At 47.7% G+C, this 13,092-nt stretch overlaps 1 protein-coding gene across 1 annotated transcript in view; it reads right to left on the bottom strand.

Moving 5' to 3' along the window:
* Positions 1-13,092, bottom strand: part of EXT1 (exostosin glycosyltransferase 1) — a 282,239-nt gene that overhangs the window by 106,069 nt on the left and 163,078 nt on the right. The gene's annotated exons all lie outside the window — the stretch shown is intronic.

Genomic DNA, 13,092 nt, shown 5'->3' with positions numbered 1-13,092 from the left:
ATTCACAAGCAGAGAAGGGCAGGCTGCTTGCTACTTGCGCTGGCTGGTGGCCAACTTAAGTTTCACTGAGAAACTCCTAAGTAACCTGCCATGAGCCTAAAAGTGATGGGGGACATGTGTCCTCTTTCTGACAGCCCAATAACCCATCCCACCTTCTGTGATGGAGGAATTCTCCACTGTGAGAGGCTTTGGGTGGGGGTGGGATTTGCCTCTCATTATGGAGGAAGGAAAAGGCCAGCTTCTCTCTCTCCTTGCCAGGGTGAGGTCAGACATGGGACCTCAGGTGGCCAGCCAGGTGCAGCCCTTCAACAATCAGCTGGGACACCGTCCAGGATCTGCCGCATCTGGGATTTGCTGGGAAGGACCCAGGCAGGGTTCTCACCGGTATTTCTAGCCTACTCCTCACCATCCTGTTACTGCTGGGAACTTAGCCAATATTTCTCACTAATTTCTTTTTTCTGGTGAATTCGGCCAGAGTCAGTTTCTATTGTTGGTTGCAAGGAAACTTCTCTGCACTCATCATAGGACAGAGGCCACATTTTCTAACGCAGATGCTAGACGGGGCTGTGTAGTATCAGTATGTTTAAGTGACTGACGTGAGAAACAGGAGGTAGAGGATGACCTTCTCTGCCGCCTCCCCCAAGTGTGATCTCTAACAAAGCTCTACTCAGCTGCTAGTGGGGGCGTGAAGCACCCCAGGGTGAATGATGGTGACGCTGTGCCTTGGGGACTCAGGAACGAGCTGACCAATGTGACAGGGAGAAGGAGAACACAGGGGCACGCATTCCCCGTCACTGACATATGGGAAAGGACTCCCCGACTGGGAGTGAAAACAGTGGGTTCCGGTCCCAGCACTGCCTTGCTTGTACTCAAGGAGGTCCTTGGATCAGAGGAACTGACATCACACAGGACATCACACAGGAGGGAGGACACACAGAATTTTAGACTCCACCTTCAAGCTACTGAATCACAAACTGCATTTTAAGAAATTAAATAGGTAATTCATTTAGCCCACTCTAACACTGCCTGATTTGGAAACAATTCTTTTCTCCTTTTCTCCTTTATTAGTGACATATTTATTATATGTCCTCTCTGTGCCGGGCACGGGTTAGAGCTACTGGGGTATTTACAGGGAACGGACTGATCTGAGCTATAGCTCACAGGCTATTAAGAAATTTACCTTATATGTCATCAGCTATCCTCCAGAGTAGTTCTGGGAGGGGGAAAGAGAGAGGGAAGTATTTTGGGCTGATATAAAAGCCAATGGGAGTAATGGTGAATGAGCAGAATCCCTTTAGGTTGTACGGCTAACAGAAGCTAAAAGAAAATCATCGGTTTACACCTTGATGCAACAGTTTTCCAAATCTTCTGAGCACAAAGGCAATCAACAGTTGCCAGTAACTACCGTGCCGTGCGGATACCAGTGACCTCACACTGGCCTCCTTGGTTACATCATGCGTTTTAGAGAAAAACAGTTACCGCGGCAGACCAAAACAGGTAGAGTAAGTAGGAGATCAGGGGAAACGCTGCCTTCTACACAGCAGACTTAGAGAGAAGGGCAGGCGGAGGGGCTGGAGGCGCTGGAAGGGGTTGGTGAGACCGGGGCGGAATCTGGTACAATAAGGTTTAGAAAGACATAAACCCTAACCCAGAGCTGATAACACCCCCTTCTTCTACACCTTGGCATCCACCAATTTAAAGGTGATTTTATATCAGAGACAGAAGTTAAAATAAAGCGTTTAAGTAAATGGCCCTTGAAATATATACAATTTTTTGATATGTAATGGGCTTACTACTGTAAGATGCCCCAAACTGCAACCTATTTCCCTCATAATCTAAAAACTCCTAAGTATGTATTCTGTTTATTTTGTTTCCTAAATGATTTTTATTATAAATGGAGACATGTCTCCATGGAGGAAGATAACCCATAAGATAGATTTGAAATCTTTTAGGTAGTTAGGGACTATATTAAAGCCATCCCAATTCCACAGCAGACATCTTCAGACTAGAAATAAGACCGCTTTTGAAATGTTTTATAAATACAGTAGCTCTCCACACCGCCCCACCCCCGCCCCGCAACCTTATCCACAAGGAGCCCCAGAGGATACCTGAAACTACAGATTTTGTGTGTGTACACACACACACACACACACGCGCGCGCGGTTCGGTAATGTGTTTTTTCCTCTACATACATATGATAGAGAGTAATTTATACAGTAAGAGATTAACAATTACCTATAATTAAACAGAATTCTAATATTACACTGTCATAAAAGTTCAATGAAGAGTCTCCCTCTCAAAATATCTTTCTGTCCTGTACTCACCCTTTGTCTTGTGACAATGGGAGATGATGAAATGTCTCTGGGAGGGAATGACTGACGCAGGCACGTGATGTAGCCTTGGGCTGCTCCTGACCTTCTGAGAGTACGTCAGAAGGAGAATCAACAGCTTCCGGACGGCAGTTGGCCGCAGGACACTAAATCTGTGGCAATGGAAACCACGGAGAAGGGCAGCCTACCATACCTGTCACGCCCCCTCACTCATGCTGTGTTCTAGAGCTTTCCTCATGTGACAGGGCAAGGCTGTCAGGGCCATCTGGACCTGCTGTGTCAGTCTCAATGGTCATTTTTGCCACAGCATTTTATAGGGTAAATGTGGCAGCATATTCGGGGTCAGAGTGGAAGTCTGCAGAGACCTGCCTTCTTCTCAAAAAGCCCGCAAATGGTACCGTGAGCTCCCAGCACTGCCAAGACTTCTCCAGCTCCGGAAGGCACAGGAGTCCGGGTAAATGAAAATACATCAGGGGCAGTTTGGGCATAAAAACAAGAAATTGCAGGCGTACCTGGTTGGCCTCAGGCAGTAGGACAGGCAGCACTCGATCTCAGGGTCTTGAGTTCGAGCCCCATGTTGGGCAGAGAGATTACTTAAAAACAACAACAACAACAAATAATTGATTTTATCACTAGTATCTTCCAATAGTCATTTCACATGAGGTCTCTCTGAGCTGCTTGCTTTGCTTCCTTTCAAAGCTTAGGAAATGAAGACCCAGAGGGTTAAGCCATCTACCTCACGTGTGCACCAAGAGCCTGCCCTTGAACCCAGGCTGGCTAGCTCCCACCTCACTCCAGCCATCCTGTCACTGGGGTGCGCCGTTGCTCCTTCACTAAGGCAGAACTCGGAGCCTCCCACAGGAACACAGGTCCACCGCCTCAGGACAATCCCAGGGCAAGTGCAGGTCACAGCAGACTCTGACCCTGTTCCTTAGGTCACTCAAGTGGTAGAACTTCTCTGTGTCTCTATCCTTCCCCTGCTCTATAGTCATAATATTCTAAAAAGATTTACTGGTCCTCAAATGGACTTGATGACCACTGCTTCGTGGCCTGTAATCCTCGGGATTGGGCTCAAGTCAGTTCCTTCTAAAACACACCAGGTGTGAGGTAGGGCACCTGCTGGTTCAGTCAGTAGAGCATGGGACTCTTGATCTCGGGGTTGTACGTTCAAGCCCCCCACTGGTTGTAGAGATGACTTAAAAATAAAAATCTTAAAAAACAAACAACAAGGGGCGCCTGGGTGGCTCAGTGGGTGAAAGCCTCTGCCTTTGGCTCAGGTCATGATCCCAGGGTCCTGGGATCAAGCCCCGCATCGGGCTCTCCGCTTGGTGGGGAGCCTGCTTCCTCCTCTCTCTCTCTCTCTGCCTGCCTCTCTGCCTACTTGTGATCTCTGTCAAATAAATAAATAAAATCTTTTAAAAAACAACAACAACAACAAAAAACCAGACAGACTAGGTAAAACCCCAGATCAGGTCTCCTCATCAATGACTACTCTTTACACATGGGCCCCGACTTTCTCGCACCTGCTGCTTCCTCCTTCAGGCTTCCTTGTGATTGTACGCTGTCACGACGAGGTAAAGGGACGCAGTGATGGGGCCTGGTTATGGAGCCCATAAAAAATCAGTAAGTGCCCAAAATCACCGAGTAAATCCAAAGGACCTAAATGCATTAGCTCCTAGTGACAACTTGCTTCCAGGAAATTGGGGGGTGGGGGGGTCACTGAAGCCAAAGCCAGACACAGGAGGTCAGACAGAACAAGCAAAATAGGGTGGACAGTTCAGCTCTGTCGGTGTGGAAGGTCCACGCCCCACAAAAATGCTTTACCGAAAAGGCTTTGCCTACATACGTCTTTATTTACCTTCTATTTGGACAGATTTCTAAATTTTCCTGGAGAGTCCAGGTTATTGAAAATAACTGCACTGCTGATATCTCCTGGTTAAAGACCTGCCAAAAATTCTAAAAGAAAACTAGCAACTAAAGCCCCAAATGCCACAATGCATTTCATCAACGTCTGTACAGAGCCTTGACCAATACTCAAAAGTCCAGCCGTTTCCACGTGCAAATTTATAGCTCCTTCGGCGAGCCCTCTTTCGGGTTCTCTGCTAGGTAGGCTGTACACGGTAATAACTATCCCTTACACAGGAAAACCATTTATTTACAATATCACGCAGAATAAATGCAGAATTACGAACACTGCAAGCCTGTACATCTCGTTCCCTGATTTGCTCAGCTCTACCTCGGTGAGCTCCCATCTTTCACGAAGTCCCGACCAGCAACAAAACAAAAAACACAATGGTTTGTGTTGCACCGAAAGGGCTGTTTTAAAAACACGATGGAGCAACTCACTGTCACAGGTCTCGTCCCTGTTACCCAGGGCAGGGTTGGTTTGGTTTCAGAGCACTGCACGAAATGGCCCGTCTCAGTTCCTACAAACGCCTCACTCAAGGTTACTCTCCCTTATTTCAGTTGGATTTTTCACACCCATTTCCCTAGGTGGGGAAAAAAGGAATCTCTGGGGGGGACAAAATCACCATCTCTCCTTACGACAAATGAAGACCGAGTTCACTGCATTCCACACACACACACACACACACACACACACACACACACGCATCGAGCCAGTCATCTGTCTGGAGGAAACCATAAATTAGGGAAACTGCAGACCCTGTCTCGAGCAGTTTATATTCTTGTAAGAGAAGACAGGCATGGGGATGGTGTCATTTAAAATAATCCTAGTAAGAATAAAAATAATAACACGTTGTAAAACAGTAACGTAGCCATTTAACCTCGTTCTTCCAAAGGAGGAAGAGCCTCCCGTCTCTCATTACATTCACGCGCAGGTTGGGCTGGTTTCATGGCTGTGCACACGATGCAATGACACAGGAATTCTGCGTTTCCAGAACAATCCCGTGCTTGGTTTAATGCTCTGTGGTGTCTCGACATTCTTAACAATTTTTTGAACAAGGGGTCCACATTTTTCTTTTGTGTGAGACCCTGTAAACCGTGTAGTTGGTCCTGCCTGCAGGCTAAGACCTGCGAACGTTCGTCTCGCTGGTTTAGGAACAGCTTCCTTTCCTATTAGCCATGGTCAAATGCAAAACCCTACCCCAGGCAGTACAGGGCGCAGTGTCTGCTCAGGAGGGGCCTCCCGCGGCCGGGGCAGCTTCCCCACTGAATGTGACTGATAGCAACGAGGCCTGCTGGTCTTTGCTGGTTGGGCACAGGTGCCAGCATAAATCCCGCAGACCTGGGAGCTGATCGAGAACATCTAGGCCAACAGCCTCATTTTGCAGGTGAAGAGCCTGGACATTTGGGTGACTCCCCGAAGAATAAACAGTTCGTGGAAGATAGCATAAAACTGAGGCCACTGCTGTTTTGACGGCTTCCAGTCCTATCTGATGAGCCCGACGAGCCCGGGCAGAAGCCTGTCCAGGTACCTGGCTGGCTCATTACTACAAATCATCGCCTCTGCGCAGGGCCGGGCACACGGTCGCTATGCGGGAAACACAGAGCTGCCCGAATGCATGCGTGTATGTGCGTATGCACACACAAACAAAAAAGGCAATAAAATAATCCATATCCCACTAGGTGCGGAATCTAAAAATTCCGATGTTTTGTTTACTTCAATTTCATCGAAAACCTTCCGTTTCTTTTTGTTTTTTTGGTTTTGTTTGTCTTTATCTTTCGGGGAAGGAATGCCTCTCCAGAAAAATATCGAACAGGGCTCACAAAATAATAGTGATTTTATTTTTTATTTTAAGATTTTATTTATTTGACAGAGTAGGCAGAGAGGCAGCAGGCGGGCGGGGGGGGAGGGGGGAGGAAAAGGAAGCAGGCTCCCCGCTGAGCAGAAAGCCCGATGCGGGGCTCGATCCCAGGACCCTGGAATCATGACCTGAGCTGAAGGCAGAGGCTTCAACCCGCTGAGCCACCCAGGCGCCCCAGTAATAGTGATTTTCACTGTAGCAATCACATTTACTTAGAACACCACAGTTGAGGGAGGCTGAGACACCTCTCTGGAAACTGGCTCCGACCTCACATCCGGCAGAAATGAGCTACACTAACCTTCCCTCCTGGTCACCCTCAAATCCAGGAAACCTCGGCCGGAGCCTGCATGTCCAGCAGACGGGACTGGAGACATCCACGCTCAGAGCCCACGGGGTCTTTTGGGACATCGGCCCATACTCGGCCACGCAAAGATTAAGCCAATGCATTACAGAGCAGGAATTTTTTATTTTAAAGACTAAAGTAAAAGTGAGACTATTTCTTTATGGAGCAGGTCCTTGTGACACAGATTAAAGTGGGTATGAAAAGGGCAAAGACTTTGAGTTATGCTCCCATTAAAACGACCCAGAAGCCCAAGGCCAAAACAAACACGGAGATAACTGAGCCGCGGGTTGATTAATTAAGCCTCCATTATTTCGGCGGGTCACGTGAGCTGGGTCTGACTCTTTCTGATCCTTGGCTTTGCCAGGTGGGGTGCAACGGAGGCACAGAGCTCTTCGGTCGCTGAGAGCAGGGAATGAGTGCGGACATACACGCGCCGTGCGTGCAGAGCGCGGGGTATACAGGAAGGGCTCCATTAGTGTTGTCCGTTTGCGGGTGAAGCCTGACCAGGTTCTGCTCTGCACCATAGGGCGTGCGAGGCTCCGCTCAAGAGACATGTATGCCAGGAAGGTGAGGAAATGCACACGTAGCAAAGATCCCGGACATACGCTCAAACGAGACGATCTGCAGGCAGGGGCCCTAAATATATGGACGCGTCACGTGCTCTGAGCACTTCTCCAATCGCTCGGTGCACGGGTATGAATATGATCACCGCCGTCATGCTACGCAACAGGAAAGACACAGGGGACACGAGAGCAAACAATCTACACTCCCCTCCTGTTGTCATGCTCACAGCCCAGCCGGAAAAGCAGTTAGGAGACACAGACTCAGAGCTCAGTATTTGTCGAATGAATGAACCGATGAAAACTTAGGACAACGGGGCACCTGGATGGCTCCGTTGTTAAGCATCTGCCTTCAGCTCAGGTCATGATCCCAGGGTCTTGGGATTGAGTCCCACACCGGGCTCCCTGCTCAGTGGGAAGCCTGCTTCTCCCTCTCCCTCTCCCACTCCCCTGCTTGTGTTCCCTCTCTCTTTGTCAAACAAATAAAATCTTAAAAAAAAAAAAAAAAAAAAAAAAGCAAAGAATAAGAAGTAGGCCCAACAGATTTTTCTAGTAGGTCACCATGTCGGAGTTCCTGGGACAGCTCCTATTAGGGTCATAGGGGTCAGGTCGAAGTAACACATCAAAGATGAAGATTTTCCCAGCAATTCCAAGCTTCAAGGTTTGCACGGCCATTAACATGCTTCTCTCAATATGAGTTTGCTAGGAACGTGGGGGGAGCTGGACAAATGGGCGATTTTTGTCATTAATCAACCGTGTGAGACTACCTGTCACTCACTGTCACCCCCACCCGTGGGCCAGTCAACATTTTCCTTGAGATGCTCACACACTGAGAGGAAACGATAAAGCACCAAATGAAACTGGGGGAAGGGGGGAAAAGAGTGACACCAAGTGACAAACCATCATTTCTCCCCAGGCTATGAAGACAGATTTAGGCAATTAAATGCAAATTAATTCTTTTATTCATACATCCAAAAGAGCAAAACAGTGCCACACACAATCTAGGTGTCAAAGACCACACAGACTTCTTCATACGGAAAACTGGGAGACTTATCTCTGGATATCCACATCTGGTCTATCCCCACCCCCAAAAAATCATTTCTAAAAATGGACTGGGCTAGAGGATATGGGAGAGAATAAGAGAATGGGATGGCCAAATGTCTACTGAGTTTTAAATATATATTTCTATATTTATATAAGCAACATGACAAGTTGACAAAGTTTTCTCCAAAAGCCAAACACACTGATACACGGGTCCATTTCCTGTGCATGGGCTGCAGAGGACTCATGATTAGGAACGAGGGGGACAGACGTATTAGAGATGGATACGTCTTTATGAACTACAAACTACACCAATGTGTGCGTGTGTGTGTAAAGGAGGGAGGGAAGGAAGAACAGAAGAAGAGGAGAGTGGGAAGGGGAGAGGAAAAATCACTTAGAGGAGTGGTTATTAGCTAGATACAAAGGTGATCGTTTCACCAAGTTTATCAGTCTTTCAGAAACCAAGTTAAGAGGTGCCGGGAGGCTGAAGATGGTGATTTTCAAAAATATGCTTCCAAAGGGGCCTGACTCCAGATACACTGGGGAACAACAGCTTCTTGCTGCAAAATCCCATTCCTTGGTCACACACACTCCTTTACTGGGATATCACAGCAGTAACTGTACGCACCCCTCAAGGAAAGTCAGAAGCCCAAAGCTTTGCATTCATCCCATCTGGATCTTCGATTTTTGACCACATGAAATGCTCTGCAGCTGGTTTGTAAACTGGGGCAGTGAATCTCTAAGAACTGTGGACCCCATTTGCAGAAGGAAATGCCCACATGGAGAATGCATTAAGTAAACGCATTCACTTAAATTATTTTTACTGAAACTTTCCTCCTTCTGCACACATACAAAATTTTTAAAAACCAGAGAAATTTACATTATTTTCGTTGAAATCATGTTGTTTTGCTAAAACCCGCGGGTCCGTATTGAGTTTACCATAGCAAGACAGAGCTCTGGCTGGGTTCCGTATTAAAGGGTGTTTTATTTTATTTTGTTTTGTTTTGTTTTTTGTTTTGGGCACTTTAGCTTCCTTTTACAGAAACAGATTGAAGACAAAGTTATTAGGAACTTCAAAGTTTTGTTTGCAGGTCTTCAAGGTAATCAGACTTCAACTTAACGTAGACCAGGCAGCAATCCTTTCCTGCTGATTTTACTGAGCCGTCACTAGGGTAAATCTGAAAAGGTGTTTGGTGCAAATGAAGACAAGGCTAGTTTTGAGGCACTGAAAGCTGCCTTAAATGGTATCTGATCCAATTACTGAGCCTGGGAGTGGGGACGGTGGGGGGAAGCGACAGCATCTGACTGCTAAGCCCGTTTCCAACTGACATCGCAAAAGCTGATGGGGAAGTGGACCCCATTCACGGCGCGTGCGTGTACCAACCACCTGGCCTGGGGTCCTGAGTGGGGCGTGCACACGCCTCAGTATCTAGGATGGCTCACTCACTTGGCCTGCCCCTTTTTTCTATTCAAACTATGGAGAAAATCTTCCTGCACGAAGCGTGCCCGAACTTCATTTTGGCACAAGCCAACTGCAAAGACAAACACCCAACAGTTGTGAAATCCACAGCTTTGCTCAGACTTGGGATCGTCAAGATGACCCAGAAAACACTTTTATGACTGTTCTTAAGATTATGATCAAAACAAACAACATAAAGTGAAAGAGAACTTGGATTCACATCTGTGGACACCCAAAATCGAGTTTGTGAAGCCCCAGAGCACAGCAGCATAGAGAGGCTGAGAAATGTGCTCAAGGACGCTCACCTGGGATGTAAAACGAACACTACGAACACTCTTCCCCGTGCTCACTCAACTCCAGCCACGGAGGTGTTCTTGCTGTTCCCCTGAACATACTACTTTTTTGTCTACCTCAGGGCCTTTGCACTGGCTCTTCTCACTAGCTGATATGTTCTTCCTCAACCTTCACAAGACTGTCACCCCATACTCACGTTTTACCCCTAAGTCCCCCTCAGACAGGTCTCCTGGTCTTAACAGATCAGTCACTTCCTAGCATTACCATAAACCTATTTTGATTTTCTGCATAGCTTTCACCACCTGGGATACTTCATTCTAGGGATTGTCTGATTGGGTTATCTCCGTCTACCGGAACATAAACCCCATGAGAACTGGTCCTTCTTGGTCTCATTTACAGCTGTGTCCCATGTGCCTGGACCATGTCTTCCATTTTAAGTAATAATCACCTCTGAATGAACAAAAGAAGAAAGGAGAAAATGAGCGGGCACAGGGCACAGAAAGAGGGCACATGTGTCCCTGTCTTTGACTCTGTCCACGACTCCCCATTCTCAGTGTTGTCACATCACACTCCTCTGCTTGCTTTGTTTTGTTTTCAAATGACCAAGTCCAGACCTGCTCGCAGGCCTTGCTCACGAGGCCACCCCTGGTCCTTGCCGTGCCTGAGGCTGCCCCTCCACCATGCAATGATCCTTCCCCTCCCCGCCCCAGCTCTGAGAGCCTCTGCCCCAGGCCTGCTGGCAGGACTTCCTTTCCTGATGCAGACTCTGGACAAAGGTTATCTTCCCACCTGGAACATCCTGTGCCTTCTCCAGCGGGCATGGCTTTGGCGCCATGTTTCACAACACGTTAGGTCTGGGACACATCTGCAAATTTTTATTCATACACACAAACACACACACACACACACACACACACACACACGGGAGGGGCAGGGTCCAGAAGAGCTTGTTTTGTTCTTATCCATCTGCTTCCCCACAGAGCTTACTCTCCTACGTGACAGACAAACCCTGTTACTTGCCTTCAGAAAGAGGACCAAGGGAGGCAGAGCGGGCTCTGTAAGAGAACAGGGAGGCAGGCAAGCTTCTGGGCCTCTAGGAAGGAGAGACTGAGGAGTCTGGGGAGTCAGCAGGCTGCGGGAAGAGGCCCCCAAGGGCATCAGCAGAGCCGGAAAGCTATTTCCCATTAAGCTTTAGTATGGAAGTAGAGGCAGTACCCTCTGAGGAAATTCCCTCGGAGGAATGTCACACTCCATTTCTCTTCCTTATCATCTTGATGGCCCTCTTTGCTCTCCTGGATCTCTTCAAAGGGCCCCTTCCCTTCAGCTTCCTACAGAAAAGCAAGCTGGAAGGCAGTGACCTCACAGGGAGCCACCCAGCTAGACCCCAGAAAAAGCCAGAAGCCCTCCATAACCACCAGGCACCTGTTCCAAGCCCTTAGGCTGAAGACAGCCCAGGGCGCCCTCCTTTCTTTGCTTCTGTATGGAAGCACAGAATTCTCCCCTCCACAGAAGCGGGTGTGTTGAAATTCAAGATATAAACCGATTAAGAGCGGAGGCTGGGAGTCTCCAAGCCACTCCGGGCCCTTGTCCCTGAATCGATTGCACACATGCCACTGTCCTCGTCTCTAGGACTCAGCAGGATACCGCCTGAGGAGCACCGGCAAGGAGAAAGCACTCATTACCAAAACACACCTGGGCTTGCCCATCCACTACTGCTTGCGAAACTCTCTGCCTCAATTTATCTCTGACATGAGGACCTGTGAACTTCTCAGGATTGTGGTGACAGTGAAGTGACAAGATGTTTAAGGAAGCAGGCTCTCAAGTGGGCAGGGGACCAACAGGGTCACGGCCACAGACAGGCTGCCCATTTCTACTCAGCTGCTCAAACCCAGATGTGTTTTCTGCCCAATATCCTGTTTCGTCATCCATCACAATTATACAATCCAGTGCCATCCAAATTACTTTCCCAGCTATTTCCTATTGCAAATATGTAATTCTATAACTCACAGTCTTATTTTTATTTTTTTTTTTTTAATTTTTGGACCTTTGAACAAGTCTCAACACAGAAACGCGGCACAAAGAGAGCCTGGAGTGTCAAAACACTAGGTTGTGAGCCTTACAGGCAGGTATGGTATTTAGGGAAACCCGCTCTCTACAGCTCAATGCTATGTTCTAAGCTCCCTGCTTCTGGTTTTTAGAGGAGAACACCAGGAAGAGAGGAATGAATGAAGATGCTTTTCTAAAATCTTGCCTTGGTCAACAGAAGGGCTAAGGAAAGAGTGGTTCCTTCTTCAATTCAGCCCAACACCCCACACAACTTTGTTTGGAAAACCGGGCGCCATATTTACTCTAGTCGAATGGTGATCTGACATGGCAACCTAATCCCACTGAGACTTGTGCAAAGAAAACAGAACAGGTAAGTGGTGGGGGCAAGGGGGTTACCTCCATATCCATGTTCTCCTTAAACAAAAACCTCTGAGACTGGAAATTTCCCTGCCTGGCCTCTGGCGAGGTGAGGGCTGGAGCCTGGTCTTCCTCAGTGCCTCCGGCAGGGGAAGGGGGGTAATAAATCTAGAATCTCCAAATCCCCAGGTCCCAGACACGTCACCGGACCTCTACATGGGATCCTCACGTCCCAGACACCTCATTGGTCAATGAAATCCACAGTGGGCAAGAAAGATGGGGGCAGCTGCTACTTTTACTTCTCAACTTAAACGTCACCACCCAAGACCCACTTAGAGAAAACCAAGATAAGCATAGAGATGCCAGCTTGGAACCCTGACTTTCAGGACTGCCGATTTTCACACGGAACATAAGAAGCCATGCCACGTTAGAACCGTTTATCATTCTCAATTCTTTTTAGGTGACATAATAATTTCTTATTTTAAACAGCTTGGAATTGGACAGTCTCTACTGTGTGACCCAAAGTGTTCCGATACACTCGCTCAACCCAGTGCCTGCCATTGGGGAAGTCAACAAGGAGGGCCATCACTGGTGTTATTCTTACTGTCTTCATCTCCTCACCCATCCCCTTCCCCCACCACAACACGCACCCCCCTCAAAACCCCATTTAGCTAATTCAAAAACCTTTCTTAACTTTATGCTTATTTGGCATTTTTTTCCCAGAGTCGCCATGTGTATTTAATGTGATTAACAGCTTTAGTCATTAAACAGTGCTTTCTTTAAGAGGATTGCACGAGATTACCCTTAGGGTCTTGGGCTGAAATCACTGCGTAGACGACTTGAACACAGCCGAGGTAGGTAATGGAGGTTCATCATAATGTAACAACTTCACTCA

The sequence above is a fragment of the Lutra lutra genome, chromosome 4 (genome assembly GCF_902655055.1).
Source record: "Lutra lutra chromosome 4, mLutLut1.2, whole genome shotgun sequence".
NCBI classification, from domain to species: Eukaryota; Metazoa; Chordata; class Mammalia; order Carnivora; family Mustelidae; genus Lutra; species Lutra lutra.
Note: the sequence above shows the minus strand (reverse complement) of the source record. Positions and strands in the feature narration are given on the sequence as shown.